This window comes from Phyllostomus hastatus, unplaced genomic scaffold, assembly GCF_019186645.2.
Source record: "Phyllostomus hastatus isolate PE091 unplaced genomic scaffold, TTU_PhHast_1.1 phas_scaffold_28, whole genome shotgun sequence".
In the NCBI taxonomy this organism is placed as follows: domain Eukaryota; kingdom Metazoa; phylum Chordata; class Mammalia; order Chiroptera; family Phyllostomidae; genus Phyllostomus; species Phyllostomus hastatus.
This window is the reverse complement of record NW_025334022.1, coordinates 19,603,952-19,620,342: the sequence shown is the minus strand read 5'-3', so window position 1 is coordinate 19,620,342 and position 16,391 is coordinate 19,603,952.

Below are 16,391 nucleotides of genomic sequence, written 5' to 3'. Positions count from 1 at the left end.
TTTTTAATTTTGTTGATTATGTTCCACTTAAAGGTGAGATCATATGGTATTTTTCCCTCACTGCCTGACTTATGACATCTTTGGGATCTCTCTCTGGTTTTCTATCTGCTCTAGGTCTTACTGTCTTACTCCCCCATTTTGAAGTGTGCTGTGAACACTTTGGCTTCCAAACCTCATATCAACTAAGATCTGTTGGATGTTCACTTTGTCCTAAGTGTCTTAGTTAGGTGCACATCCAAGTGGGCTCATCTCCCACCTACTTTACCATCATCTTCTCTGTCAAAAGAGAGTTTTTAAATTAGTCCCATCTAGGCAGATGTCCAGCAGCAGGACTTAGCTGTTAAAAATTTTTGATGTCCTTCCCTGGCTCATGTAGCTAAGTGGATTGAGCGCAGGTGTGCGAATCAAAGGGTCACTGGTTCGTTCCCAGTTGGACACATGCCTGGGTTGTGGGCCAGGTCTGAAGTTTGGGGCACATGAGAGGCAACTACACATTGATGTTTGTCTCCCTCTCTTTCTCCTTCCATTTCCCTCTCTCTAAAAATAAATAAATAAAATCTTTAAAAAACTTTTGATGTCAAATTAATTTTTGTCTATTTCCAATGTACTATATTCAGCTAGGTTACTAGTTATATACATTCAAAGTTAGTAGAGAATAGTATTTCCTAGATCATCTTTCTTTTTTAAAAAGCTTTTATATACTTAATTTTATACAGAGGGGAAGGGAGGGAGAAAGAGAGGGAGAGAAACATCCATGTGTGGTTACCTCTTGTATGTCCCTTTCTGGGGAGCTGGCCCACATCCCAGCATGTGGCCTGACTGGGAATCGAACTGGTGACCCTTTGGTTTGTAGGCTGGCATGCAATCCACTGAGCCACACCAGCCAGGGATAGATCATTTTTCAAACTATCTGCAAGCACTTGAAACTTAATTTAAGTAATGGGCACTGGCTGTTTCTGTGGAAAATGAAGAGGAAAAAGAGTAAGGGAAATCTCATTTTATTAAACAACCAGCTAGACCAAATATGTCAAACACATACATTTTCATTTCGCTAAAGAGAACAAGTTCAACAGAGCATTAAAGAACATATTACCACAGAGATAGGTCTATGCCAGCATATCAAATCAAGATACATCCATGCTACCTTTCTGATTTATGTATCCCTCAGCATCCTTCTGCCAAGGTTGAGTCCCATGATAAGAGAGGCCAACTAATTCTAAAGGCATATGTCATCCTTCCTCTTATTCCACATTCTCCAATAATTACAAATGAGATACCAATGTCTAAGGGATGATCAAATTAAGAGCTATAAATACTGCAGGCATGGTGTAAATCACAGTAAAACAAATCCAAATCAGGTATGCCATGTTCCCTAAGATACAAAAATTATTATGTTCTGCATGTGTTACAGCACTTCGTCCCCCTACTCCAAAGCAGCGAATCCTTACTTTATACTGTTAACTTCTGTGCCATTTAGTCTTTGATTTACAGTATTAATTTTTACAGGCATTGCACATTTGTAAAATACCTTTGGTACCTGTCTGTGTACCTAACATTCATTAATTTATTCATTTCTCAACAAAGAAATCTCCAGTTGCTTTAGTTCAATATTATACATGTTTTAACTTAATATGGAATAAGAATAAATTTTTGGTCAGAATTATTGTTACTGCACTGCTCCACAAGGAAAGTTAAAATTAGGAATCGGATGACAGTATTTCAGTACTTAAAAATATCTTAAGTCTTGTGGTGGTCTTGGACGATGGCAGCAAGGTAGGTGGGAGTAGAGTCCACTAACCCCTGACCACAGGTGGAACACCTGGATGATCTTATGAGGAACAGAGTGAACAGCCAATGGCATCCCAGCATATATGAATGTTAGAGGCCAAAATTGTAGAGGACATTGAAAAACAGATGGTAAGGAGATTGTTTTGGTATGGTAAGGTCCCTGGGACCAGCATGGGGACCAAGGTGGCTGCAGCCCCAGGTCCAGCACCTGCCAGGCCTACCACAGGAGTCTTGGGAGAGAGCCAGGTCAATGACCCCCTCCTTTGCCAAACAGGGAAGATAGAGTGACACCAGGATGGACCTGGATGCTTGAAGTCACTGAGGGGAAATAAAGATGAATTGGCAGATGCACAGGGGTGGTGTTCACCTGCCCAGACTGTGGACACAGGCTGGGTCATTACCAGAGAAATTGGGGAGTTGGGTGACACCTGGAGAAGGGAGAAGAGTTGGTCTGTGACAGACCCTGACCCAGATAGTCTCTGGTCTGGTTGGAAAGTTGGCCTATGTGAGAGGCTGGGCACTTGTTGGGAACAGCAGGCTTGAACAGGAGGATTTTGTTTGAAAAAGAGGCTCTTGGTGACTGATTAGGGAACTCTCCCTCAGTGGCCATCCCCACCCACACCCCCACTACCCCAATAACAGAGGCTGCGCCCCCACCACCACTGCCTTGATCTTTGCTTCAGCCTCGGCTGTGCTCCCACCCTTGATGCCATGACCGTGTCTGCACCCCCACCCCGTCCAGCTTGACTGGCTTGCTAAGAGGAAGGAGGAAGTACCCTCCCCAGAGGAAAACAGCAGGGCTCAGGGAGTTAGCAGACCCCAGACAGACTTAACTCAGTGGAGGAGCTGAGTTACCATGAAGAGAATTTGAGAGTGCCTAGCACCTAGAACAGCAAAGAGTGAGAGGGTGCTATGTAAGTTTCCACTAATTGGTGCACCTCAAGGACAGCACAACTGGTGGACTGAAGGCACCACCCTGGAGCAGAAGGGTATGGGGGGGGGCGGGGGGGGCTGGCAGCAAACTGAGGAACTGGGCCGGAGGCTGGGCAACTGTGAAGAGTGCAGCCCAGGCTTGGCCCCCATCCTTCCAAAATCATAGGAAGGGAGAAAAGCGAAACCCACCCACCCTGCTGCAGGAAGAACAGCAGAACTCACTTGGTCAGTTTAAAGTCAGCAGGGGGCTTTTTTTATATATATATTTTTTCTTTTTATTTTTTTCCCCCAAGTGAGACAATAAAACCTGGAGCTGTGAAAGGACCAGAGTCAGACTGAAAGAGGGATCACAAAGCTAATTCCAACAACTGAGAAACTGAGACAAATTTCACTTTGCTATCTTATGGAACTTGCATGTTATTGTTTATATTTATTATTATTATTATTATTATTATTATTTTACTTCTTTTATTTTATTAATATATTTTTATTTCTCTTCTTTCTGTTTAGTTTTTTTATTTGATTTGTTTGTTTAATTGCATTGTTTGACTGGTTTTCCTTGTTCTCTCTTTTATAGTGTACTTTCAATTTTCCTTCTTTCACTTCACTTGTGTTCCAATATCACATTACTCTAGGTTGTGTGCTTCTTATTCTTGTTATTCAGATCATATAAATTCATTCATATGATTGTTGTTCCAGTATTATTGTAAATAATTGTTGTTCCATACAATTGTAATCACTATACAGCACCCCTCCCAGATCTTAGCCCATTTCACTGTCTTCTGGAACTTTATTACTCTTGTGGTTAACTCTATTCTCTCACATACTACACTTATTTTCTATATTTTTCTCTCACTCTATCTCATAATCTGACCCCCCACAAATTCACTGTTTTCTGGATTCAATTCACAATCCTTCCTCCCAATAACAAGGGTCTTATCTTTTCCTGCTCTTTCTAAAAAGTGACTAGTTGGGTGAAATATCACAGTTAACACTATACTTATCCAAAGGATCTCCTATCTCTTCTCTACAGGTTGGTACTTTAAATCCCATAAAATACACTTCTGCTGCCTTAATCCATTTGCCTTCCCCCTCCAACTGAAAAAAAAAAGAGTGGGTGGGAGCTGTGAACACCAGTATACCTTCTGGAAGAGAGAAACCACCAACAAATGAACCACCAACAGATAATAAAGGAAGATGGTGAAGGAGTGAGTGGAATCCACACTAACCTATGCCCAGGACCAATCTGAAATTACAACTAAATGGTGGAAAAATTATCCAGAACAAACAAGTGAACAGTAGTGAGAGAAGCCTCAAAACCTCAGACAGACAGAACAACCAGCTTCAACACAACCTGTTCATACCTGCACAACAGCACACAAGATGTGGTGGGTGGAGTGACCCTCAGTTAACCAGCTGGAGAGAAAGACCCACCAAAGAAAATGCCCCAAACAATCAAAACCCATATATATCCATACAGCCAACATAAGCAACAGCTCAAGAGCAGCAAGTTTAGGGAATCAAGGAGACTGCACCACTTAACCTCACAGGTCTCCTAACATAGAAGTTCCCAAACCCAGAGAGCCAGAGTAGATAAATTTAAGAAGCAGAGGCTACCAAGAAGAGCCTCACAAACAATGGGAAGACAAACAAACAATCCCCAAATGAAAGGAAAGGAGGAAGTCTCAGAAAGAATGCTAAATGAAATAGAAGCAAGTCAACTATCAGATATTGAGTTCAAAACAATGGTTATAAGGAAGCTCAATGAGCTCAGTGAGAATTCTCTGTGAGAATTTGAGCTGCCCAAAACATATGGGCAGTTAGGAGGAACTTACTACAAACTGCATCAGCATGAAAAAGGACATAGAAACAATCAACAAGAGTGAAAAAGAAACGAAGAATACAATTTATGAATTGAAGAATGTGATAGAAGGAGTCAAAATCAGGTGAAATGAAGCAGAGGATCAAAACAGGGAGCTAGAGGACAAGATAGAAAAAAAAACACCCAGAAAGAATAAGAAAAGGAAAAGAGATTCAGAAAGAACAAAGATATGTTAAGGCAACTGCAAGACAACATGAAATGAAAAATTCATATAATAGGGATACCAGAAGGAGAAGAAGAGGAGTAAGAGACAGAAAACCTGTTTGAAAAGAAATGATGGAAAACTTCCCTAATTTGAGGAGAGAAAAAGTCACACAAATTGAGGATACACAGAGAGTCCCAATCAAAAGGAACACAAAGAGGCCTACTTCAAGCCATATCATAATTAAAATGGCAAAATTCCAAGAAACAGAGAAAATCTTAAAGGCATCAAGGGAGAAACAAGAAGTAACATAGAAGGGAGGCACAATAAGACTAACAGCTGACTTCTCAATGGAAACACTCTAAGCCAGAAGGGATTGGCAAGAAATACTCCAAGCAATGAAAAACAATGGCCTGCAACTGAGACTGTTCTACCCAGCAAGGCTCTCAATTAAAATGGAAGGCTGAATAAAGAATTTCATAGACAAAAGAAGTCCAAAACACTACATCTCCTCCAAACCTTCCCTGCAGGAAATGCTAAAGAGACTGCTTTAAGAAAAGGGTGGGGGAGAAAGAGAGAAACACAGCTATGAAGGCAGAAAAATGGCAATGAATAAGTACCTATCAATAATAACCTTAAACATAAATGTATTAAATGCTCCAATCAAAAGACATAGAATAGTTGAATGGATACGAAATCATGACCCACACATACACTGCCTAATAGATACCCACATCAGTACAAAAGACCTACACAGACTGAAGGTGAAGAGTTGGAAACAAATATTCCCAACACGTGGACCGGGAAAAAAGCTGGGGTAGCAATACTCATATCAGAGAACATAGACTTCAAAAAGAGGACCATAAAAAAGACCCAGAAGGTCATTTCATAATACTCAAGGGAAGAATCCATCAAGAAGACATAAACATTGTAGAATGCACCCAACATAGGAGCACTCGAATACATAAGAAAAAATCTTGGAGGACTTCAAGAAATATATTGACAGAAACACAAGTATACTAGGGGATTTTAACATCCCACTGTCAAAAATGGACAGATCTTCCAAACAAAATATCAACAACAATATTGCAGCATTGAACAATGTCCTAGATCAAATGGATCAAATTTATATAGATAGAGAGAGCTGATCATCCCAAAGAAGCAAAGTACACATTCTTTGCAAATGCACATAGAATATTTTCAAAGATAGACCACATGATAGGACACAAAACAAGTCCCAACAAATTCAAGGAAATCGAAATCATACCAAGCTTTTTCTCTGACCACAAAGGACTGAAACTAGATCTGAACCTCAGGGAAAAAAACCAAAAAGACTCAAACTCATGGAGATTGAAGCCATGCTATTAAATAATGAATGGGTCAAAAATGAGTTCGAAGAAGAAATCAAAAAGTCACTGGCAAGAAATGAAATTGAACTCACCACAGTCCAAAATTTATGGGACATAGCGAAGTCAGTCCTTAGAGGAAACTTCATAGTGATACAGGCCTCCCTAAAAAGCATAGAAACACTTCAAATAAACAACCTAACCCTACACATATAAGACTGGAGGAATAACAACAAAGGCAGTCCAGAGCAAGTAGAGGAAAGGAAATAACCTAGATCAGAGCACAAATAAATGACATGGAGACTAAAAGTACAATCTTAAGGAACAATACATCCAGGAGCTGATTCTTTGAAAACATAAACAAGATCAGCAAAACTTTCAGCAGACTATCAAGAAAACAAGAGAGAGGACCAAACTAAACACAATCAGAAATGAAAGAGGAAAGATTACAACTGCTATCCCAGAAATACAAAAGTGTAAGAAATTTCTACAAAGAACTGTATGCCAAGAAATGTGAAAACCTAGGTGCAATGGCAAATTTCTAGAAAAATATAACCTTCCAGAACTGAATGAAGAAGCAGAAAGCCTCAAGAGACCAATAACAGTTGACAAAATTGAAGCAGTAATAAAAAAGTCCCGACACACAAAAGCCCTGGACCAGATGGGTTCAGAGGAGAATTTTACAAAAAATTTCAGGAAGAGCTAACCCCTATCCTTCACAGACTATTCCAAAAAAAATCCAAGAAGACAGAACTCCCAAACTCTTTCTATAAAGACAGCATCATCCTAATCCCAAAACAAGATAAAGACATAACAGAGAAAGAAAACCTCAGGCCAATATTGGTGATGAACATGTATGCTAAAATCCTCAACAAAATATTGGGAAACCACATCCAGCAATGAATTAAAAAGATCATATACCATGATCAAGTCAGATTCATCCCAGGGATGCAAAGATGGTACAATATTCACAAATCAATAAATGTAATGCATCACATAAACAAAAGAGAAGACAAAAATCACATGATCATATCAATAGATGTGGAAAAATAGCATTTGATAAGGTACAGCACCCATTTGTGAAGAAACACTTAGCAAAGTGAAAATAGAGGGAGCATTTCCTCAACATAATAAAGGCCATATGCAAGAGGCCTACAGCTAACATCATACTCAATGGGCAAAAACTAAAAGCTTTCACATTAACATCAGGAACGAGACAAGGATGTCCACTTTCACCACTCCTATTCAACATAGTATTGGAAGTCCTAGCCACAGCAATCAGACAAGAAAAATAAATAAAAGGCATCTAAATTGCAAAGGAGGAAGCAAAACTGTCATTGTTTGCAGATGACATGATAGTGTACGTAGAAAACACTACAGACTCCACCAAAAAACTATCCAACCTAATAAGTGAATTTCGCAAATCAGCAGGATATAAAGTCAGCATTCAGAAATCTAAGGAATTTTGGTACAGCAACAATGAAATATCAGAAACAAATAAGGAAAAAATCCCATTTGCTACAGCAACAAAAAAAATAAAGTACCTAGGAATAAACCTAACCAAGGAGGCAAAAGACCTGTACTCAGAAAAGTAAACAACACGAAGTAGAAATTAAGGAAGACACAAATAAATGGAAGCACATATCATGTTCATGGATTGGAAGAATTAACATCATCAAAATGTCCATACTACCCCAAACAATTTATAGATTCAATGCAGTCCTTATTAAAATAACAATGACATATTTCACAGATATAGAAAAAACATTTCAAAAATTTATATGGAGCCATAAACAACTTCAAATAGCCACCACAATTTTGAGAAAGAAGAGTAAAGCAGGAGGGATCACAATGCCTGACACTAAACTATACTACAAGGCCACCATAATCAAAACAGTCTGGTACTGGCATAAGGACAGACACATAGATCAATGGAAGAGAATAGTGAGCCCAGAAATAAACCCAAGTTTCTATGGCCAATTAGCATTTGACAAGGGGGAAGAAGCATAAAATGGAGTAAAAATAGCCTCTTCAATAAGTGGTGTTTGGAGACTTGGACAGCTACATGTGAGAAAAGGAACATCAACCACCAACTTACACCAGACACAAAAATAAATTCAAGGTGGATTAAGGCCTTCAATATAATTCTCGACACCATAAAAGTCCAAGAGGAGAACATAGGCGGGAAAATCACAGATATTTCACGCAGCAATATTTTCACCAATATGTCCCCTAGAGCAAGGGACATAAAGGAAAGAATAAACAAATGGGACTTCATCAAAACAAAAAGCTTTTGCACAGCCAAAGAAATCATTAGCAAAATGAACAGGGAACCAACCGTGTGTGAAAATATATTTGCAAATGATATCTTGGACAAGGGTTTGATCTCCAAAATATATAAAGAAATCACATGACTCCACTCCAGGAAGACAAAAAACCCAATTAAAAATGGGCAGAGGACCTGAACAGACACTTCTCCAAGCAGGACATACAGAGGGCTCAGAGACATATGTAAAGATGCTCAGCATCACTAACTATCAGAGAGATGCAAATTAAAACCACAATGAGATACCACTTCACACTGGTCAGAATGGCCATCATAACCAAATCAACAAGCAAGTGCTGGCAAGGTTGTGGAGTGAAAAGAACCCTCGTGCACTTTTGTTTGGAATGGAGACTGGTGCAGCCACTGTAGAAAACAGTGTGGAATTTCCTCAGAAAACTAAAAATGGAATTTCATTTTGACCTGGCAATTCCACTACTGGGGTTATACCCTGAGAATTCTGAAACACTAATTGAAAATAACCTATGTGCCCCAATGTTCATAGCAGCCCAATTTACAATAGCCAAGAGTTGGAAGCAACCTAAGTGCCCTTCAGGAAATGAGTGGATCAAAAAAACTGTGGTACATTTACACAATGAAATGCTACACAGCAGAAAGAAAGAAGGAGCTCCTTCCTTTTGTGACACCATGGATGGAAGTGGAGAGCATTATGCTAAATGAAATAAGTCAGGTTGTAAAAGACAAATACCATATGATCTCACCTATAAGTGGAATCTAATGAACAAAATGAACAAGCAAGTAAAATATAACTGGAGTCATTGAAATTAAGAATAATCTGACAGTAACCATAGAGGAAGTGTGTAGGGATAATGGGGGAATTGGGGGAAAGGTTTTCAGGAACAAGTATAAGGGACACATGGACAAAACCAAGGCGGGGTGGAATCAGGAGAGGAAGGTGGGAATGGCTGGAGTGAGGGGGAGTGGTGGGGTGTAAATGAAACAACTGTACTTGAGCAATAATAAGATAATTAAAAAATAAATAAGAAAAAAATGTTCTGTGGCAACATCAACATGGAAAACTAAAGCTAATAGCACTTAATTTCTTCATACACTAAAGTGAAAAGGAGTTACTTCGAAAACATTTGAAACAGTTAAAGATTTTGAAGCATGTGTGTGGGAGGAAAGTACCTCAGTGAGCGTAATTATTTTTATTAGGGATCCAAGAGTAGATATAACCTTTTTAAAAATGTTCCCTTTAACTGCCTCAAAAGTAATTATTGCAATAATTTGTTGTCTTTTAGGTACCAAGATGACACCACTGACCCAAGATCAGTAGGTTAAATTCTTTGAATTTTGTATACACAAGTGAAGATAGTCTTTTCACTGATTCATTGATATGCTCAGACCCAGTGGTCCCTTGTGACTAGGGGACAAGCATTTGCAATGCCCAGAACTGGGATAATGCGTGTAGTGTACAGTCATATAATCAAGTAAAGCTAAGCAGCCCACACAGGGGTCAAAACTATGACTTCAGCCATGGCCTAATGATAGCCACAGGTAAATAACTAGTCATTAAGGTGCCTCATTAGTTTAGAAATACACAGATGGTATAATTACTCTAAGATTTTCATTCTAGTGAAAGCAGGAGCTGAAGGGAACTCTGGCTACTCTGTGGTTATCTCAGTTGATTTAAAAATGACCCAGAAATAAGAAAATTTCTAACTTTCAGCCTCTTTCATAGGAATGATAGGTCATATCTTCAAATTTGTGACAGATCAGCATTCAGGACATAATCTGCGGCTGGATTATCTACTCACAGTGCAGTTAGACCAATGATTTTTAAAATTGTGTCCCTCAGAACTCCAGTGCTTAGCTTATTTCAGTAAATACTTAATGAGTTCCTTTTTTTCTTTTTTATTGTGCTAAGTATTATATGTATTATCCTATGTTGAGACCTTTAAGTTAAGTATGGCACAGTGCCGGTCCAATGAGAGGTTCACTGACCAATGTATTTATAAGCTCCTTGATAAAGATGTATAAAAACGTGTGATCGTTTTACAGAGGTGAGGCTCTTAGAAGAGGCTATAAGGGTTAGGCAGCTGGAATGGGAACAGTCTCTGGCTGAGGAGACAATAAAGGCATTTGGGGAAGAATGTTCTTAATGAACAAAAACACGAGGATGTGGAATAGCATCTAAAATGTGGGAGCAGCTGTGGTTTCAAATAGCTTATGATTAAAGTGTGAGTCAGAGTTTTTTTCCCTAAAGGTTTTGCTTTACCTTTGTTGTTAAATGATTCAGTTTCTGTATGATTTTATTTCACTGAGGGTATTTTTAAAACAGTTTCATTTTACTTATCTCCCAATGATGGTGAGTATACGTTTGCAGACAGAATAAATAGGCATTATTATTAACAGTAGGATTTTTTTAAAGAAATGAGTAATTGCAGAAATTGATGCACTAGAATACTATTCAGTTGCAAGTATAATATATACAGAGCCTGGGAGAATGTGCTGTAGAAGAATAACAGCACTTCCCCCTAAAAGCTAATCCAGTTGACATTTGAACAATATAGGGGTTAAGGGGTGCCCACCTTGAAATAGCCAAACTGAGCTGAAGAATCTGACATTTGGTCTTCATATGTAAGTAACAGTTAAGCTAATATTAAATAACATCTCAATAGACTGGACAATTGTGATGAATCCTAAGTGCACTGATGGATGGTGCCAGAATTCAGAAATGCAAATGACTTCCAGAAAAGAATCCCTTGTACTTATTTTAACTATGACACAGATGTGGAATACTATCAGAGCATCAACACTTTCAAATGTTATTTTAGAGAAATGGATATTCAAAATGTGATATATCAATGCAATGGAATACTATTCACCTATAAAAAATGAATGGAATACTGAAACATGGCATGACATGGAAGAATCTAGGAATCAATGGTTGAAGTGAAAGAAGCCAGACAAAAAAGGCCACAGATTATCTGATTTGGGAAGATTGAGGGGAAAATGAGGAGTGACTGATTAATGAGGTAAAAAAAATTCTTTTGAGGGGGAGACAAATGGTTTATAAAATGAAATGGTGGTGATTACGTTTGGCAATCACATAATTCTGTAAATATGTGAAAAACTTCAGAATGTCAAATTGTATGGTATGTAAATTCTATCTCAACATTGCTATTATTTAAAATGTTTTAGCATAGGAAGTTGCTTTTCCTGTAATCTACTTTCTATTCTATGTCCTTTCCAACTCTTTTCCCAACTCTGCCCCCAAATACAGCAATGGAATAAGAAATTATCTAAAGAAGGCAATGAAAAAGTGATCACTTACACAGGCAATGTCCATCTGAAAGACAAAAAAAAATAGTTTAACCAAATTTGAGAGAGCTACTACCTGAAGAGAGCAAGGTGCTTGTGCTCTCAGCAAATTTTCCTTTTGTGGAGGACTAACATGTTAAGGATAGTATAATAAATAAATGCCTGATGACAAGCCAACTTCTGTGTGGCAGTCATGGCTTTGATAAAACCATGAATTTTCCTGACTGCTCATTTCAAAACTTCCAATCACTCACTCCCTTGGTCTCACGTCATTACATCTCTTTTGCATCCCCCCCAGCATTTATTGCCATGCTGTCCCCTCTCTAACAGTTAAGGATCAAGCACGGGTTTTCCCAGAAAGCCCCAAAGCTGTCAACCTCAAGAAAATGGCCTGCCTCAGCTATGTGATGAGCAAACTCAATGTAAAACTCCCTTTAAAACTTCAGAATAGAGACCAGCAAGGTTCAGCATATGGCCAGCAAAATATTCATTGGGGGACTCTCTTGTAAAAGCAGTAAGGAAGCTCTTTTTGAATATTTGCCCCAATATGGTGAGATTATCCATTTTACTATTGAAACCCACTCAGAAGCAGGAGTATTCAGAGGGTTCAGGTTTGTGCTTTTCAAAGACAGTGCTGCCGTTGACAAGGTGCTCCAAGTCAAATAGCACAAAGTGGATGGCAGGAAATTGGAACTTACAAGGGCTCAAACCTTGGAATTAAAATTCCCTCTGAAAAAGGTTTTCGTGGGTGGGGTGAACCCTAAGGCGTTTGAAGAAAAAAGCAGAGAGTACTTTGGGTCATTTGGATTGATTGATAATATTGAGCTGCCAGTTTGTCCAAGAACAAATAGATGAGGTTTTTCTTTTATTACCTCTACTGATGACACCCCAGTGAGGAGGCTGTTAGAAACCAGATATCATCTTATTGGCTCCAGGTGGTGTGAAGCTAAAATTGCCATCGACAATGAAAGTTGAAAGCCACAACTGAAGGGAGGTGGAGATGTTCCCTTTCCCAGGCTAGGCAATCACTGGGAAGGAGGAGAGTTCCTCACAAGTCCAAATGCTTGTGGAGTCAACCAAAATGTTTGTGGGACAATCAGAGATGTCAGGAACCCTTTTATGATACTTGTTTCCATTTCCATCTCAGCCTGCAACCAAGGCTTTAATTTTGCTGATCAAATTGTATGGCCATTTCTGTGATGCCTACAATAACCAGCCAGTTTTTAATAGCTATGGTGGTGGAAAGTATGTTGTTGTATGTAACCATGAGACTCAACCATCGGAACTGCATTTGCTATTTACAATGTGCAACTAAACCAGGTGGCTGCTTTTGGTAGTGGTTACCAGAGACTTTATCGACCTTTCTGAGTACGAAAGAGGAAGCCACTGTTGCAGAAACACCCTGTCTTCAAGTGAAAAGTTAAGTTTTTGATAAAAAATGAATTAATGATTGTTTTGAGAAGACATTGTCACTTTCCTTTTTAAAAATATTTTTTTAATTTATTTTGAGAGAGGGGAAGGGAGGGAGAAAAAAAGGAGGAGGAACATCAATGTGTAGTTGCCTTTTGTGCGCTCCCTACAGGGGACCTGGCCCAAAACCCAGGCATGTGCCTTGACTGAGAATCAAACCTGTGACCCTTTGGTTCCCACTCCTATGTTCAATCCACTGAGCCACACCAGCCAGGGCATGTCACTTTCTTCCACAGCTTTTCCCAGCTGTTTATAAGAGGCAGTTATTTTCCCATGACCTTCTGACATTAGATTGATGACCAGATAACACTGAGTTTTTTGTTTTTTGTTTTATGAAAGTTAACCTTTTAAAAATAAATGTTTAATAGTTTTACATGAAACTCTGTAATGGTTTCTATTGGGGGGTTGGTATTTTTATTTGTTCATTTCTGGGGGAAGAGTGGAAGGATTTTTGGTTGATTATGGACTTCATTTTGACTTGGTAAGAGGGTGAAGGGGAAGGAGTGTCTCGGATGGTATGTTTGAGTTAAAGTTATTGTCCATATTCAAAGAAAAAAGATCTAAAAGTTTCCCTTTAAATTTGCTTTTGAACTAGGTCCTTCTTGTATTCACTCAACAAAAATTAAAAGATATTCTAAACCAGAAACTGTGTTTAATGCAGGAGAGTCAGAAAGGCTCAGTTCCAGTTTTAAAAGAGGCAAAAGTAGCCTTGGCTGGTGTAGCTCAGTGAATTGAGCATGGGCCTGAGAACCAAAGGGTCACCAGTTTGATTGCCAGTCAGGATACATATCTGGGTTGTGGGCCAGGTCCCCAGTAGGGGCCGTGTAAGAGGCAACCACACATTGATGTTTCTCTCCCTCTCTTTCTCCTTCCCTTCCCCTCTCTCTAAAAACAAATAAATAAAATCTACAAAAAAAGTGGCAAAAGTAAACCAAGTAGTACAATACAGTGTGTGAGTCTTAGATAAAGCTTTATGCAGGATCATATGGTATTACAGACACAGGACATCTAAAATAGGTCTTGGGAGGGAGTGGTCTAAGGTGGAGTGCAGTGAGTTAGCTTTTTCCAGGGACTGTGCTAAGAGCCAGTATGCCAGGCAAAGCTGCAAAATATTGAAGTGAGAGTTTAGCATGTGTTTTGGAAGACAGCACAGAGACTTTTTAAGAGTGGAAAAAAGGTGGATGTGGAAATTAAGGGATATGAGGTGGGAAGGGGGCTTGAGCATCTCTGTCATCAAAAATATGAGTCATAAATATAAGTCATGTATGTAATTTAAAGTTTTCTATTAACCATATTTTAAAAAGCAAAAACAAGGTGAAATTGATTTTACCAAACTGTATTTACCTTAATATGACTGAAATGTCATTTCAACATGTAATCAAAATAATAATTATTGATGAGAGCTTTTACATCATTGCTTTCTTACTAAGTCATTGAAATCTAATGTGTATTTTACTTTTAAGTACATCTCAGTTCATACTAGTTACATTTCAAGTGCTCAAAATATTTGGCAGTGGCTATCACACAGGACAGTGTAGACTTAAATCACAAAAGGCTTACCTAACATGCTGAGGGGTTGTATTCTATCTTTAAGGCAATAAGGAGAAATTAAAGGATTTAAAACAGGAAGTTACATGAAGCAGCAAACATATAGTACATGTTCAACACTGAGATCAATGCTAACATTGGAAAAATCAGTAAAACTCAACCTCTGCCTTTAGGTAATTCATTGGCAAACAGGAAAGACAGACATAAAATCAGGACCATGGTGGGACTAAATTTAAAACGTGAGGAAAGTCAATTATACTTAGAATAGTATATATTTACTTTCCTTTTAGAATGCAAATACCTTGAGGCCAAAACATATTTTACTGCTTTTTGTATTCTTCTTAGCATCTAGCAAGGGCTCTTGGACATAATAGGAACTTAAATATTAAATGATGACATGGGAGCAAAACTGACAAGTATAAGCCCCATTAAAAAGATAAACAGCCCTGGTTGGTGTGGCTCAGTGGACTGAGCCCTGGCCTGCTGAGCAAAGGGATTTAAAACAGGGAGTTACATGAAACAGCAAACATATAGTACATGTTCAACACTGAGATCAATGCTAACATTGGAAAAATCAGTAAAACTCAACCTCTGCTGGTTGAGTTTTACTGATTCAATAAAAAAACTGGTTTGATATCCAGTCTCAGGCACACGCCTGAGTTGTGGACCAGGTCTCTAGTAGAGAATGAGTGACAGGCAACCACACATTGATGTTTCTCTTCCTCTATTTCTTCCTCCCTTCCCCTCTCTCTACAAATAAATAAAATCTTTAAAAAAATAAGATAGACAGAAGAGGGCAACATAAAGAAAACATGAAGTAATTCTTATCAGTTTTAATAGCAAATATTTGTTATTTAAATATCTGAGTAAGCTCTATTGCTTTGATGGTGGGGGAATTTTAAATATGTAATATGTGAATATATTTAATTTAAAATATGGAGATTAAATAGAATAATGGATGTGAAACTGCACTGAAAAGGTAAAATGATTGTACAGAAATAAGGTGTTAGGAACACACACATGCAATCCAGAACAGTTTTACAATGGAAATTTTGATGCTTATTGCCACTTGAGACTGAAAGTATTTTATATTGAACCTCAATCAGCAAATATCAAGGGATCAAGCAACTGAGTTTATTTAAATATAGTTCCACATAATGTTTTCTTATTAGGAAACTCTCTAAAACAGGTATGGTGTGTTGCCATAAAGTAAAAGACAATGCTCAGGTAAATTAACAAGAAATTCATAAATTAAATGGTATTACACAATAGTGAATGCAGTTGAAATCATGGGTATGTCTCTCTGTATGTACTCAGAACAAATAGTAAACATATAGATTAATCCAACAGAAAATATTCAGGAGGAATTAGTTTTAATTTACCAGAGTTAACTAGATGAAGCTAGCTGGGTTTTGATTAAGAGCTTCTATTCCTGCTCCCCCTGAGAATCAACTTGTCTACTGAACAAGACAAAATATAGCTATATCCACATTTGGCAGTTTGAACTAAGGAATTAAATGAAGGTTTCAGCCAATTCATAATCAGTGTGGCAAATGTTTTGATATTTCAGTTTTACTCTGTATTGATATCTCAGCTGGTTATTTGTTGATTTAGGTTAAAAAAAGCAGATAAAAAGGAAGGCTTGGTTCAGATTTCAGCATATTAGATAAGTTC